The sequence below is a fragment of the Kogia breviceps genome, chromosome 17, assembly GCF_026419965.1.
Source record: "Kogia breviceps isolate mKogBre1 chromosome 17, mKogBre1 haplotype 1, whole genome shotgun sequence".
NCBI classification, from domain to species: Eukaryota; Metazoa; Chordata; class Mammalia; order Artiodactyla; family Physeteridae; genus Kogia; species Kogia breviceps.
The window spans coordinates 58,695,139-58,710,143 of record NC_081326.1 but is presented as its reverse complement, the minus strand read 5'-3'; the positions used below and the strand labels follow the sequence as shown (position 1 = coordinate 58,710,143).

General features: G+C 43.0%; 1 protein-coding gene across 8 annotated transcripts in view; it reads right to left on the bottom strand.

The window, feature by feature from the left end:
• Positions 1–15,005, bottom strand: part of COLEC10 (collectin subfamily member 10) — a 432,701-nt gene that overhangs the window by 415,698 nt on the left and 1,998 nt on the right. For 7 of the 8 annotated variants that reach the window (XM_067017928.1, XM_067017927.1, XM_067017926.1 and 4 more), the window contains exon 2: positions 13,148–13,236. The gene's annotated coding sequence lies outside the window, so the exon portion shown is untranslated. Of the gene's footprint in view, positions 1–11,782; positions 11,872–13,147; positions 13,237–15,005 lie in introns of those variants that run through there. The other variant, XM_067017921.1, reaches the window with a different exon arrangement.

The following is a 15,005-nucleotide window of genomic DNA, read 5'->3' as shown; positions in this document are numbered from 1 at the left end:
TTCCGGTGCAGCAAATAGTGCCTGGTGTTACCTGGAGGGGCTCAATAAACATTTGTTTTGTGAATTATTCAATGAGTGAATGCGCTAGGGCTTGCATGCTGAAGATGCATTTGAAAAGATGAGAGTCCCTTGTGTATTAGTCTCTGTACTTTACACACACATGCACACACACACTTTTTTAAACCAAAGAATATTTTTTTAGTCCATACCTAATGCATACCTCAGATGCGTTAACACAACCTAAATACGTGACTGCAAGATGAACTCCCTTCCTGGACATTAGGAAAGGCTAAATCCAGGGAAGGGGTTAGGACAAGAGAGCAGGGTGAGCCTGGAGAAGTTACTCTCCCAACCCAGAAGAACACGCAGGTTTGTGGTTCACCCCGGTATGTCCAAAAGCCCCACCCCTCTTTGGGGATGAATGCACAGGACTCAGCAGGGAATGACCAGGATCCGGTGTCTACAGGGGACCTCGGGAGGCTGGCCCTCTACATGGATGCCACAGAGCTCAGAAAAGATGCCTGCTCCAGCTATGGTCTCAATGTGACATTGCTGACTTTTTCTAAAAGCCATTCATACTAGGTAACAGTCATACCACCAAGCCCCTGCCCGCTTGAAGACTTTCTGGAGCCCCACGGGAGCAGCCCAGACTTATGAATAACCCTGGCCAGGGGCATCTATGATGACAGATGGAATTTTCCTCCAGCCTTGGGATATGAAGACTGTGAATCAGATTTCATTCCGTTTAAAGGAAGCAAGAAGTGTGACATTCCCTTTTTAATCTTTTCTTTTTCATTTTTTATTTGAAAATTTTGAATGTACACAAAGAGTGAAAAGGAAAAGTATAATGATCCCTCATTACCCACCATCCAGTGGCAAAAATTATCAATATGTTGCCAAACTTGATTTATCTATACCCCCCACTTTCCATTCTGTGCTGGTTATTTTTTTCATTTTTTTTTTTTTGCGGTACGCGGGCCTCTCACTGTTGTGGCCTCTCCCGTTGCGGAGCACGGGCTCCGGACGCGCAGGCTCAGCGGCCGTGGCTCACGGGCCCAGCCGCTCCGCGGTACGTGGGATCTTCCCGGACCGGGGCACGAACCCGCGTCCCCCGCATCGGCAGACGGACTCTCAACCGCTGTGCCACCAGGGAAGCCCCTGTGCTGGTTATTTTTATTTACCAGCTTTATTGAGGTATAAGAGTCATAGAATTCACCCATTATAAGAGTACAAGTTGATGATTTTTAGTGAATTAAACAGATGTTCAAAAATTACCACAATCTTGTTTGAAAACATTTTCATCACCCCAACAAGTCCCCATGGACCCCCGCTTCCCCACTCCCATTGCCTGTTTATAGTCAATTCCTGCTCCCAATCAGAGCCCCAGGCAACCACTGACCTGCTTTGTATCTTTGTAGACTTGCCTCTTCTGGATGTTTCATATATGGAGAATTATACAATATGTAATCTTTTGTTTCTGGATTCTTCCACTTAGCATAATATTTTTGAGGTTCATCTGTGTTGTAGCATATATACGTACTTCAATTATTTTTATTACTGAAGAGTATTCCAGTATATAGATAGACCACATTTTGTTTATGTACTTACAAATTGATGGATATTTGAATGTAGGTTGGGGCTTTTGTGTTGTAAAAATGCTATGAACATTCATTTAAAAGTCCTTCTGTGTACATATTTTCATTTTTCCCGGGTAAATACACAGGTGTGGAATTGCTGGGATATATGGTAGTTTTTTTTTTTTTTTTTTTTTTCGGTACGCGGGCCTCTCACTGTTGTGGCCTCTCCCGTTGCGGAGCACAGGCTCCGGACGCGCAGGCCTAGCAGCCATGGCTCACGGGCTTAGTTGCTCCGCGGCATGTGGGATCTTCCCGGACCGGGGCACGAACCCGTGTCTCCTGCATCGGCAGGCGGATTCTCAACCACTGCGCCACCAGGGAAGCCCTATATGGTAGTTTTGTAAGAAACTGAAAACCTGTGTTCTGAAGCAGTTGCACCAGTCGACATCTCTACCAGCAATGTGTGAGAGTTCCAATTTCTCCACATTCTCCCCAACATTTGCTTTTGTCTCCATTTTATTATAGCCTTTGGACTGCATAGGAAGTGGTATCTCTTGTGGTTTTAATTTGCATATCCCTAGTGACTGATGATGGGGAGCATCTTTTCAGGTACTTGTTAGCCCTTCATATACCTTCTCTAGTGAAAAGTCTATTCAAAATTCCTTATTAGATATATGACTTGCGAATTTTTTCTCAATCCAATCTGTGGTTGTCCTTTCATTTGATTAATGGTATTTTTCAAACCATTCTGACCCTGGATGGTTATGATATCTGCTCACTCAAGATGTACAGAGACCTCACTTAGCTACTTTTAGTTCATTTGACCATAGCAAATCACGGGGAGTCAATTTCAGCTGAAGCTTTTCAAACTTTACAAAACATAAAGATCTGCATCTGGACAAAACCAATGCTGGTCCAGCTTCTAGTTAATGGGATGGCCCAGGAGAGGGGGGAGCATAGAGTTTCTCATGAAGGCAGAACAGAGGTTCCAGCAAGGACACCTGCTGGGACTTTGATAGTGATTGTAGAGGATTAACATCTTCCAGTCCACGAATGTGGAATGTCTCTCCATTTATTTAGGTCTTCTTTGATTTCTGTCATCCATTTCTAGTATATAAGTCTTATCTTTCTTTTGTTAAATTTATTCCTAAGTATTTTATTCTTTTGGTGTTATTGTGAATGGAACTGTTTTCTAAATTTCATTTTCAAATAGCTCATTGCCAGTATATAAAATTACAATTGATTTTTGTAAATCAATCTTGTATCCTGTGACCTTGATGAACTCATTTATTATTTCGTCACTTTTTCTGGTGGTTTCCTTAGGATTTTTTTACATACAGTGTGACACTTTTTGCACGCACATTTCTGGGGAATAAGATTCACAGCAGCCTGATTTTAAATTGAACAAATTAGAATGCACTCAAGATTATTCCTATTATAGTGCTGCATACGCCCGAAGAGCAGAGTGCGAGAGGTGTCTGAGCCGTGCAGGGAATCACACAGCATCTGCAGCCTGTCTTACCTCTTCCACAGCCATATGAGACAGCTGTTTCGTTGAGAGTTTTGTCAAAATATGCCTATACCTATAAGAATGTGCTAGGGTGGGGAGGGGGAATTATTGGAAATTGCTGCCTTTGGAAGACTGCTTGTCCTGAGATATGTCCTTAAGGAAGATTCTAGGGAGAGAGAAGAAATCTTCAAGAGCAGGGGCTACATGGGAAAAACAAACTGGAAGGCAATGGACTTTGATGCCTCCGTGTGAAAAGTAAAAGTGTAAGAAGAGGCATCTTCCCTACTTCACAGAGGGTATAGATAATGGTACAAAATTGGCATTTTGAGTCCTGCAGAGTGTAGAATTCAAAGAACTAGATAAAGGCAGTGAAAAAAGAGAAGGTTTTACAATGGCTGAGTTGTTGCTATAAAATTTGCAAAATCCTTATGCTGTAATAGAATTGAATCCCAACATATCATTGAGTTAGTGTGTGTAAAGCGCATAGCTCAGAGTTGGTTAATAGTAAATGTTCAATAAATGGTAGCTGTTTATATTATTACTATTACTTTTGCAACGAAAATTAGAGACATTCTGCAATTCTGCACAACCAGTATTTATAATGCTACAGGCAGCTCTCTGCTCAATTTGATGCACATTTCAGGGACAACATCATGGGACTCCGGAAGTAAATTAAGGCTGCTCAGGATAGAGGCAGACTTCAGAGAAGGTAGTAAGGAAGATGACAAAACCCAAAACTTTGCACTAACCGTGCATGACGGTCGAGACCACAAAGTGCTTTTCCCATGTCCATTACAGCATTATTCACAGTAGCCAAGATAGGGAAACAAACAACTTAAGTGTCCATCAACAGGTAAATGGATAAAGAAGATATGATTCTCTCTCTTTCTCCAAATATATAAATATAAATATAAATACAGTAAGTCCCCTACATAAGAACAAGTTCCATTCCAAGAGCACGTTCGTAAATCCAATTTGTTTGTAAGCCGAACAAAGTTTGCCTAGGTACCCAACTAACACAATTGGCTATATAGTACTGTACTGTAATAGATTTAGAATACTTTTCACAAGAATAATACATAAAAAACAAACACAAAAAATAAAGAAAACCTTTTTAATCTTACAGGACAGTACCTTGAAAAGTACAGTAGTACGGCACAACAGCTGGCATACATGGGCTGGCATCGAGTGAACAGGCAAGAAGAGTGACTAACTGGAGGAAAGAGAGGACGTGGGAGATGGTAGAGCTGAAGGATCCTCAGCAATAGGAGCCGGAGGGCGAGCTGCAATCTCACTCACGCCTGACGCTGATGGCACAGGTTCTGGTCCCTTGCTGGATTCAATTCTATCTACCCTCTTGAACGTACGATCCAGTGATGTCTGGGTAGTAGCTCTCTTTTTTCTCGTCATAGATGACATGGTAGCACTGCATTCAGAACAGCTGCTGCAACCTTCGTGTACTGTTCTACGTTCAGGTCCTGTGCCTCAAAAACTAACAGTGCCTCCTCAGATAAAGAAAATCTCCTTGCCATTTTCTGCACTGAGAATCTCTTCAGTCCTTCAGTTACTTCTTTTTCCTCTGGTCTCTCTTCATCCTTTCCCTGGGCCTCCAATTCCGTCAGGTCTCCATTAGTAAGCTCCTTGTGTTGCACAGCAAGGAGTTCAATGAAGTCGTCCTCTTGCAGATCTAGTTCCAGCTTCTCACTGAGGGTCACTAAGTTGCTGAAGACCACTTTGAACTCCTCATTCACCTTCTCAAATCCACGAAAACCGTGAACAAACTGCGGGCAAAGGTTCTTCCAAACCACATTCAGGGTTACGGCCTTGCTCCACTCTCTCAGTTATTTTCACTCTTGTTTCCATTGTTATCGCTTGGCACTTCTCAGCAGTACCAGCTACATCACCCTGCTTTTATGCTTGCTTCCGGACATCCTGGGTTTGAAATAAAGATACCGTACTACTGTACTCTATACAGTACTGTACAGCAAAGTACACAAAAGCACAACCACTTGTAGAGAATGCACACACGTGACAATGTAGGCCGGACGTGTTAATTAACTTAAGTGACTGGACATGCGAAACGCACGTTCACATCTTTGAAAGTTCACAACTTGAAGGTTCATATGTAGGGGACTTACTGTATACATGTAAAAAATACTATTCATCCATGAGAAAGAAGCAAATACTGCCACTTGCAACAAAATGAATGGACCTTGAAGGCATTATTCTAAATGAAATAAGTCTGAGAAATACCGTATACAATATCACTTACATATGGAACCTAAAAAAGCCAAACTCATAGAAACAGAGAGTACAGCCCCTGTGACTACCAGGGGCTGGGGACTGGGGGAGATTGGGGAGATGTTGGTCATAGGGTATAAACTTCCAGTTATAGGACAAATAAGTTCTGGGAATCACCATGTACAGCATGGTGATTATAGTAATAATATTGTATTTACATACTTAAAAGGTGCTAAGAGTGTAGATCTTAAATGCTCTCACCACAAAAATGAAGTGGTAATTATGTGATGTGATGAAGGTGTTAGCTAGCTCTATGGTGGTAATCATTCTGCAATAGATAAGCGTATCAAATCAACATGTTGTAGGCCTTGAACTTACACAGTGTTATGTATCAGTTATATGTCAATAAAGCTGGGGGAAAAAAAAAAGACTACAAAGTGCTTGTGAAGAGACTAATGAATAAACCTGAAATGTGTGCATCTGTAGGTGTGTGTTTATATTCAGTAAATCTATTTCAAGCTTATCTGTAATCATATTTAATTACATCTTTAATTTCTAAATTGCCAGATTAAGAAACAAGCTCCCTTCTCATTGTATTTGAAAACCTAACACTGCAAGTGATTGTTAAAAAGGAGGCTATTGTGTAGCCAGGGAGTGCCCCCTGAGGGACAGTTTCAGAATAGATCCCTCCCCTCTCCTCCCCTGCCCTCCGTCTCTTTTTCTCCTTTCCTCACCTCTGCTCTAGTTTAGGGCTGAGTCATCTTACCTGGAGGTTACAGTATCACTGATTTGGGGGGTGGGGCTCTTTGGGCTACATTTAGTTCATCTGGCTACAAAATGCAACCCAGAAACCAAGTTCTACTTGGTTGGAAGGTTTTTAGACCCTAGACATCCCAGGAACCTACATCTGTAGAAACCACCTCTGTCTTTCCCAACTTCTGTGCTCCAAGTAACCAAAAGTCTGATAGGATGACCCAGGGCAGGACACCCAGAAATGGCCTGAATGTGGTCAGGAAGCAAGAAAGCTCAGTTGGCCAGCACCTTCAGGAGAAAGCAGCAGTGTTGGGGCACTCTGGCAATATCTCTCGGCCAGGCTCGGTTTCTCTGCTCTTGAGCAGACAGACAGTCCTGCAGCCAGCAGAGAGAGACTCAGGTTGCCGGAAAAAGCAGGAAGCAGGCACGCTGATTTTATCTTTGTGTGATGCTTGGGAAGAAGTGACTGCAACCTCAGGAAACTCTGCACTGAATGAATGAACATTCTAGAACCAACTCTGCCACATGGGAAGTGAAGCCATTTCACTTCTCTGAGCCTCCTTTTCTGCTTCTATATATTAGAAATGTAATAATTCCTACCTGCCAGGTGGCATCAAGGGTAGAAAAAGAACACACTCTAGAATGTTCTCTGTGAGGTCCAAAGCACCACACAAAAAGGAACCAAACAATGACAAGCTCCGTGGTGCTATGTCTAAACTTGGCCCAGATATTAATATTTAAGTGGCTAAAAGCAGGGCCAATTTTCTCACTGATATTCTTCTAACAAAGGTAATTTAAATTATAAGAATATACAATATTATTTTCACAGAATTTTATAACGTTATTTTCATTTGAACGAAATGAGTATGGCCAGAAACTTCTTTTTTCTCCTGAGTGGGCCCCTGTACAAAAATACATTATTTATCACGGCTCTAATTGGCTCCCTTGTTTCAGGCCGACACTCTCACAGACCCATCCTTCACACCACTGCCAGACTGCTCTGGCTCAAAGACGTATCTGAGGTTGACTCCTCTTTTCCCCTAAGGACCCATACCCAATCAGTCAAGTCTTATGGATTCTGCCTTCCTAATATCTCTCAAATCCAACCATTTCTCTCCATTGCAACTGACACGTCTCTGTTTTAAGTCACTATCATTTTCACCAGAAATTAACAAATTAGCTGTCTACACGGTCACTCATAGGGGACCCTGTGTCGCTCTTTTATCTCCATTCCCTTCTCCACACTGCAGCTAGAATGATCTTCCCGCACTGCGCATTTTATCATGTAACTCCCTGCTGGAAACTGTAATTGTCAAGATGATCAAGTCCCCAACTGCTGGACCTGGCGTCCTTGCTCCTTCAGGTCCAACCTTCAGGTTCAAGCCCTTGCTCAGCTCCTTTGCCTCACTGTGCACCAATTCTAATGCACTTTTCACTCCAGCCATTCCTAACTATGTAAGGTTCCCCCATGCCGTGTTCTCATTTTTGCACTCACTGTCCTGTTTTCTAACAGTTTCCACACTCACTGCCTTCACATGCCTAATTCCTTACATCATCATTGCCATCACCTCTTTTGGGAATCCTGCTTAGGACGCCTAAGACTGGGCTAGATGTTCTTGCCCTGTGGCTTCATAGCACTTGACTCTTGTACTCATCTATCTCACTTGCACTCACCTATTTGCTGCTATGGTGCATCAATTAAACTATCAACCCCCTGAGGACATGAGTGGATCCTTGTTCCTGCTATAACCCAATAGTGGATGTTGTTGTTCTCACACAGATTTCTTCCCATCTCCCAGCTCCTGGGGATACAGATTCCTGATGGCTCAGAGCCATGTTCCTTGCTGGGCACTGCCCTAGGCTGCAGAAAACTGGCTTGTTTTACATAGTTGTTACAGACCCTCTTAGAGACACCAGGCCACCAATGACTGGTTGACATAGCACACAACGGCCCGGCCTCCTTGCCACTTTAGGAAATCTCTAAAGGGTCATCTCAGCTCCAGAGCTCCTGGTAGGATAGCAAGAGGCCTCATTTGCAACCTCACTGAATATCCATTTTTCTCCCTGACCCATCCTGCCATCTTCACATTCTTTCACGTGCATCTCCCAAGAATACTCCCCAATAAATCTTCACGCACAATTCACAATTCTCAGTCTTAGAGTCTGTTTCCATGGAACCCAGTCACAAGCATTCCCCACCACCCAGTATAGTACCTGGCACATATTAGGTGCTCAGAATGCACTTGACATTCAACAAATGAATGAATAAATGCCTTTTAAGGCGTACACTCAGAGCAGGAAAGTCGTATTACTCATGTTTCCTTTTCTAGTGTCCAGCGCAGTGCCTGACTACTTACTTGCTTGAATGGTCCTTCAAATGTTCCCTTTATATGACTAAGAGGGCAGTCTTCTGGAGGCACATGGCTCCTTTCTTTATGCATCGAGTCCAAAGTGATACAAGCTAAAAAGGAGCATAAAAGGCATGTAATACTATTCTGCATAAGAATGAAATTTGCTGCCTTCAAAGGAAGAAAGAGTTATACTGCAAATTACAAAGCAGTTAAAAAATATTTTTTTATTAGGGTTTAAAGGGACTGTGTTCCCTCTGAGAATTAAAATAGCTGTAGAGTAAGCTATGTGCTGTCCAATAGATCTGATAGGTGCTTTTAAGGTGCATCTTTAGGAAAACCCCAAATGGGATACGCCTTGGAGGATAAATGCTGACCTGAATGATGCTGTAAAACTGGGATCACCAAGACCCTTCCCTAGTACCATTCTGCTGCTTGTTGGGTTGTCAGAAGAAATCACGGATTGACCAAATAAAAACCCGAGGATGCTAGTTTGAACTTAATAACTTGGACTTGGGGGAACGTCTTAATGAGGGGAATCACAATGGCTCCTGGAAGGACCCAATGGGTAGGAGTTGGGGTTTCCCAGAACATGAATGGAATTTCAATGGGGACGTCTAGAAGATAAGGCTCTTTTGGATAGAGGGGCAAAACCAGGGATAGGGAAGTCAGATTAGAAATTGTGGGTGTGTTCAAAGAGGACCCATCTAGAGAAGGGTTGACTTCTTAGTTAATGCACACACACACACATACACACCCATGCATACTTTTGGACCTTGAAGAAGTTATATTTAGTACTTGGCTTTCAATTTTTTCTTTTATTTTTTTTAAGTAGATTTTATTTTTCAGTGCAGTTTTAGGCTGCACACATTCCTAGCCAAAATTTCACACTATGAAGCACAGTAATTCCTTAGCCTTCAGCAAAATTGAGCAGGAAGTACAGAGGATTCTCATATATACCCCCCGCCCCCATACACGCATAGCCTCCCTCATTATCAGCATTCCCTATCAGAGTGGTACATTTGTTATTATTGATGAACCTGTACTGACGCATCATTATCACCGAAGTCCATCATTTACCTTAGGGTTTGCTCTTGGTATTTGCTCTTGGTATTGTTTATTCTGTGAGTTTGGACAAATGTATAATGATGTGTATCCATCATTATAGCATCTTACAGAGTAGTTTCTCTACCCTAAAAATCCTCTATGGGGCAATTCCCTCATAAAATTACCCCATCCTTCAGTAAAGAAAGTTATGTATATGTATACATGCACACACACATCTTGATATTCTGAAGTGGTGACTCTGGAGAGGCTGAGGGTTGGGCAGTAAAGGAGAAATAGAGCAACAGTTATTGAGGAATGGCTTTCCGGAATAACACCTGTGAAGGTGTAGTACGGTGAGTAGGGGCTCATCACCAAGTAAGAAGTCTCAGGTAAGAGGCCCGGTAGTAAGAAACAGCTTTCAAAATAGACAACCCAAGAGAGTTTCCTGACCTGAGTCCACAACAAGCCCAAGAGGGTAAACCTCTTGGGTCACATTCTCTCTCTCTCAGGAAGATTCACATTGCATATTAGCATGTCAAAATCTTCAGGAAATTCTATCACTAAAGAAACCTACTTCTCTAAGACTACATTCTCCAAAAATTACTGATATGTACCAGTATCTGTGGCACTGTGTGTGAGGACTGCTACACAACCAAGTGAAGGGATTTATTTAAGAACAGGTTTTCGGGCTTCCCTGGTGGCGCAGTGGTTGAGAGTCCGCCTGCGGATGCAGGGGACACGGGTTCGTGCCCCGGTCCGGGAAGATCCCACGTACCGCTGAGTGGCTGGGCCCGTGAGCCATGGCCGCTGAGCCTGCGCGTTCGGAGCTTGTGCTCCGCAAAAGAAGAGGCCACAGCAGTGAGAGGCCCGTGTACCACCAAAAAAAAAAAAAAAAAAAAGAACAGGTTTTCACAACCAAAGAGGATATTCTTGGAGGTTTATGTGGTCACTGGACACAAGATAGTTCGGAGGTAAGAATGACTGGAGATGTGAGCTGTTTGGGATGGCTACAACGTTTCAATCCTAGTTCTCATCCAGTGTAGAATGAGGATGGTGGCTAAGGGAGGAGAAAAGGAGTCAAGAGAGTAGTTGTTGAGGACAAATTGACCAGACTTGGTCACTAATTTCTCTAAGGACTCACGTCATCATAAAACTTTAGAGCAGGAAGGGATCTTTAAGATCTTCTAGTTGGGCAGTTTTCAAACTTATATTTAGCCTCAGGACCTTCAAACATCAAAGTTACAAGAAGAAACCTAGGGACTTCCCTGGCAGTCCAGTGGTTGAGACTTCGCCTTCCAATGCAAGGGGTGTGGGTTCGATCCCTGGTCAGGGAGCTGAGATCCCACATGCCTCGTGGCCCAAAAGCCAAAAACATAAAACAGAAGCAGTATTGTAACAAATTCAACAAAAACTCTAAAAAAATAGTCCACATCAAAAAAATCTTTAAAAAAAAAAAAAGGAGAAACTTAAAGTGCAGGACAGAAGAAAGGAGAGGGCCGTGGAAGTGTTTTATCCAACAGTGGAGAAAGGAAGAGTGTAGGGGAGGAATTCCGGGCTTCACATTCTGAAATCTTGGCTGGGAATTTTTAGGGCATTCTAGATCTGAGAAGAAGTGCCCCAAGATATAGACTTCACAATTCAAGTATCATTTTCTCCCACTCTCAAAGTGGTCCAGGACAAATAAATTTCAAAGGTGGGACTATTTCACATGAATGGTTTTAGAGGCCTTGAATTGTAGGAAGACCCATAGTTTTGTGGTTAAAAGCTCCATCCTCGAGTTGATTATTTGAGACCAATTCCTGGCTCTATCACATCCCTCCCTCCATCTGTTAACATCCAAGAAATTTCTTAACTCCTCTGTGCATACTTCAGTTTTCCCATCTGTAAAATTGGGTTAATAATAGAGTAGCATCCATTTCCCAGGGTTAATGTGAAGATGAAATGAGCTATTCCGTTGAAAATGCTTAGCACAAAGCCTGACACAAGGCAAGCAGTAACTGTAGCTCACTATATAATAAATGTTATCTCACTACTTAGGATGCTTGCTATTTGCCAAGCACTGTTGTAGGTACTGGAGAGATGAGGAACAAGATACTGTTTAAGCCTTGCATTCACTAAACACTCATTCGAAGACTCCTACTTATGCTATCTCTTACGGTGATTTAAAATATGTCCACAAATTCTTAGACACTCCCTTCAAAACATAGAGCCTAATTCCCCCCCACCTTGAGCACTGGCTAGACTAAGTGGCTCTAGACTAAGTGGCTCACTTCTAACAAGTAGAATAGGCAGAAGTGATGACGTACGATTTCCGAGATGAGGTCACAGAAGACACGTGGTTTCCTCCTTGGATCACTCTCTCTGGGGGAAGCCACTGTCACTTTGTGAGGACAATCCAGTAGTCCCATGAAGAGGTGTCTGCGGTAAGGTACTGAGGTCTCCTACCAACAGCCGGCAATAACTTGCCAGGTGTGTGAGGAGCCACCACAGCAGTGGATCCTCCAGCCCCAGTCAAGCCTTCGGATGACTGCAGCCCTGGCCAGCATCTTGACTGCAACCTCATGAGAGACCTCGAGCTGGAATCACCCGGCTAAGCTGCTCTCAGATTCCCTGAACCACAGAAATTGGGTGAGATAATAAATGTTTATTGTTTTAAGCCACATTAGAAAGATAGATAACTTAGCCTCAAAAAGCCCTGAAACGGATATATTGCTGTCCATTTCATAGATAAGGAAACCAAGGTGGAGATGTTAATTACTTTGCTCAGTTCACCCAGCTGGTTGTGGTGAGAGGCAGATTTCAACTAAGATCTATAGGTTTCCAGGGTCCAGGGTATTTCTACTCCATCACTGTGCCTCCAAAGACAGTCAATGAAACATACAGCACACATAAGGGAGAACTATAAGGAAACAGGGCCTTGGGGAGGCTTTGCGGTCGGGTTTGCTTTTTCGCCTGAGACCAGCCCAGCAGGGGATGAGAACGAAGGACCCCCAAGGGTCCATAAAAGGGTTGTATGAGGAAGGCAGAGATTGCCTTAACAAATACAGTCTGCATCAATTGAGACACCTTAACAGATACCAGCCCATTAGCATTTAAACCTGTGGGGCAAAAATTTGCAGATAGTTTCCCCCACTCCCATAAAATTCACATTTTCGGCTTCGGTGATTCTTGAATGAAACCAGACCTCACAGAAATACCTTTCAAATACCAAATTCTTCTCTAACAGTTACCATGGGCTGGAAAAAGCAAGTAGAAGGCAAAGCCTGAGTCTGCACTATGCTAATGCTGGCCTTATCTCACAAGGCACATCTTGGGTCCTGCATTCTTTCTCTCCCAGGTGCAATCTAAATCATCGCCTAGGTCCCATTTTTCTTTAACTTCTTTGAGTTTGGCAGACATTAAGGCTGAGCCCTAGATCATGCCTGCAGGTTCACGAGGACAGTAATCTGTCATCAGCACCTGCAGTGCCTTTTATTGGCCTCTGACTGCGTCAATTCCCCGGACTCTTACTTTCTGACAACGGATAGACTTTTCTCATCTCTAACCACGAAGGCTCAACCCCATTCTTTCCTCCTGCAACAACACAACATGCTATACTTTCTGCCTCTGGGAAAATAGGAAAAGCATACAAAGAAAAGGCTGCAAAAGTTTTATCCATGTTACTTGCCCACCGTTCAAGAAGAGGCACGTGGAGTGGTTCCTTTGGGTCCACACCTGATATCAGTATATCCAGCTCCAAGTTTTGACCTTGGTCCGCACTCTGCAAAATTGCATATGGTGGAAACACAATATGTGAAAAATTAGAAAGGTGAGATTGTATAGCGGTTAAGCACACGGCCTGCAAAGCCAGAATGCTGGGGTGTTTTTAAAGCACTCAGACGGATTTCTGGCAAATCATAACCACTCCATTAGTGTTTTTATTCATATAGGTAGGTTAAATCTATTGCACAAACTCCCATTTCTTTAGAAAACTGCCTCTATTCTAAGGTGGAGCTTTAGTTCTCTCATTTAATCACCACAAAACCAAACAGTATATTAAGATATTAGAGTTCAGCACTGTCTATCCACCGCCCCATTCACAGTTAGGAATTTGATTGTTATTTTAAAGGAAGAATACTTTAAATACGGACATTTGCTTAGAGACTTTCCTAACAGTGTTTTCTTTATGTTTTCCAATTTTGGTGTGCTAGGAAATTATTTTGCAGGACTGTATATATAAAAAATTACATGTCCTATATTTCAAAGGCAATGTAAAGCATTTTCAAGGGCAAAGTTGCCCATTTTTTATTTTTCCTCTCCATTTTTACTGGAGAATCTAACCCCACCTAAGCTCTGACAGCCCTTTGCTAAGTTTAGCTGAACGTTACATGTGGCTCTCTGGTTAATTAACTTCCCGTGCCCCACGCCTGAAAGGCTGTATTCACCTGTGGCAAATACAGCCACAGGGCTCCCAGGGACATACTTTTCCAGAACTGGCTGAAGACAGAACTGTGGAGTCAGCAACAGGTCTTTGGTAATAATCATTTCCACAAATGTATTGAACACTGTTCAAAGCCTTGCCTACATTTTCTCATCTTCTTCCCAGCATAGCTCACGCCAGACTCAGGAGCCAGCCCCGATGACCCCTCCCATCTTTCTCACACCCACACAAAATGAAGATTCATTGTGATGACTCTGGAATATAAGAACACTGCTTATCCAACTCCACTATTCCAGGAGGCAAATAGGACCTAGATTCCTTAAAATTATATCCTTAGTACTCAGTGAAATGGTTAAATCTGCTCTATTTCTAGCACCTTCCCCCTGTCATTATGCCACCAGCAAAATGCCCCCATTGCTTATTCTAGCACCCCTCTAGACTCAGAAACACACACATGCAGATACACAATGGCTGGCACCCAATCGGGATTGGGTCCCACTTCTCCCTCCTTCTTAAGAACAATGGCTAAATTTACCTCTTTGCAAAGTCTGGGTCCTAATGTCTTCTTTGGTAGCCGTCCTCAAACTTTAGCACGAATTAAAATCACTTGGCAGACTTGTGACACCACAGATTGCCAGATCCTAAACCCCTAAGTTTCTGATTCAGTTGGTCTGGGTTGACACCCAAGAGTTTTAATTAACCAGCTCCCAGGTGATGTTCATGCTCTGGGTTCAGCACCCAGACCTTGAGAACAACTGCTCTAGTTTATAAAAGATGGTAGAAGATTCCAGTCTGCTGTGGGTTGAATTGTGTCCCCCAAATAGACATGATGGATTCCTAACCCCAGATACTTGTGAATGTGACCTTATTTGGAAATGGGGTTTTTGTAGATGTAACCAAATTAAGGTGAAATCATACGGGATCAGGGTTGGCCCTCAGAGCCAGGCCTTAAAACGTCTTGCACACTTCCTTTTGCCCTCTTGCTCCTCTGCCATTACTAGGAGAATGGCTTCCTCCTTCAGCCTGGGGCAGAGTTCCCCCAACCTACCCACAAACCTGCAGTGAGGAACAAAGCTGCCCCAGCCTCTTTGACTTAAAGCTAAGCCATC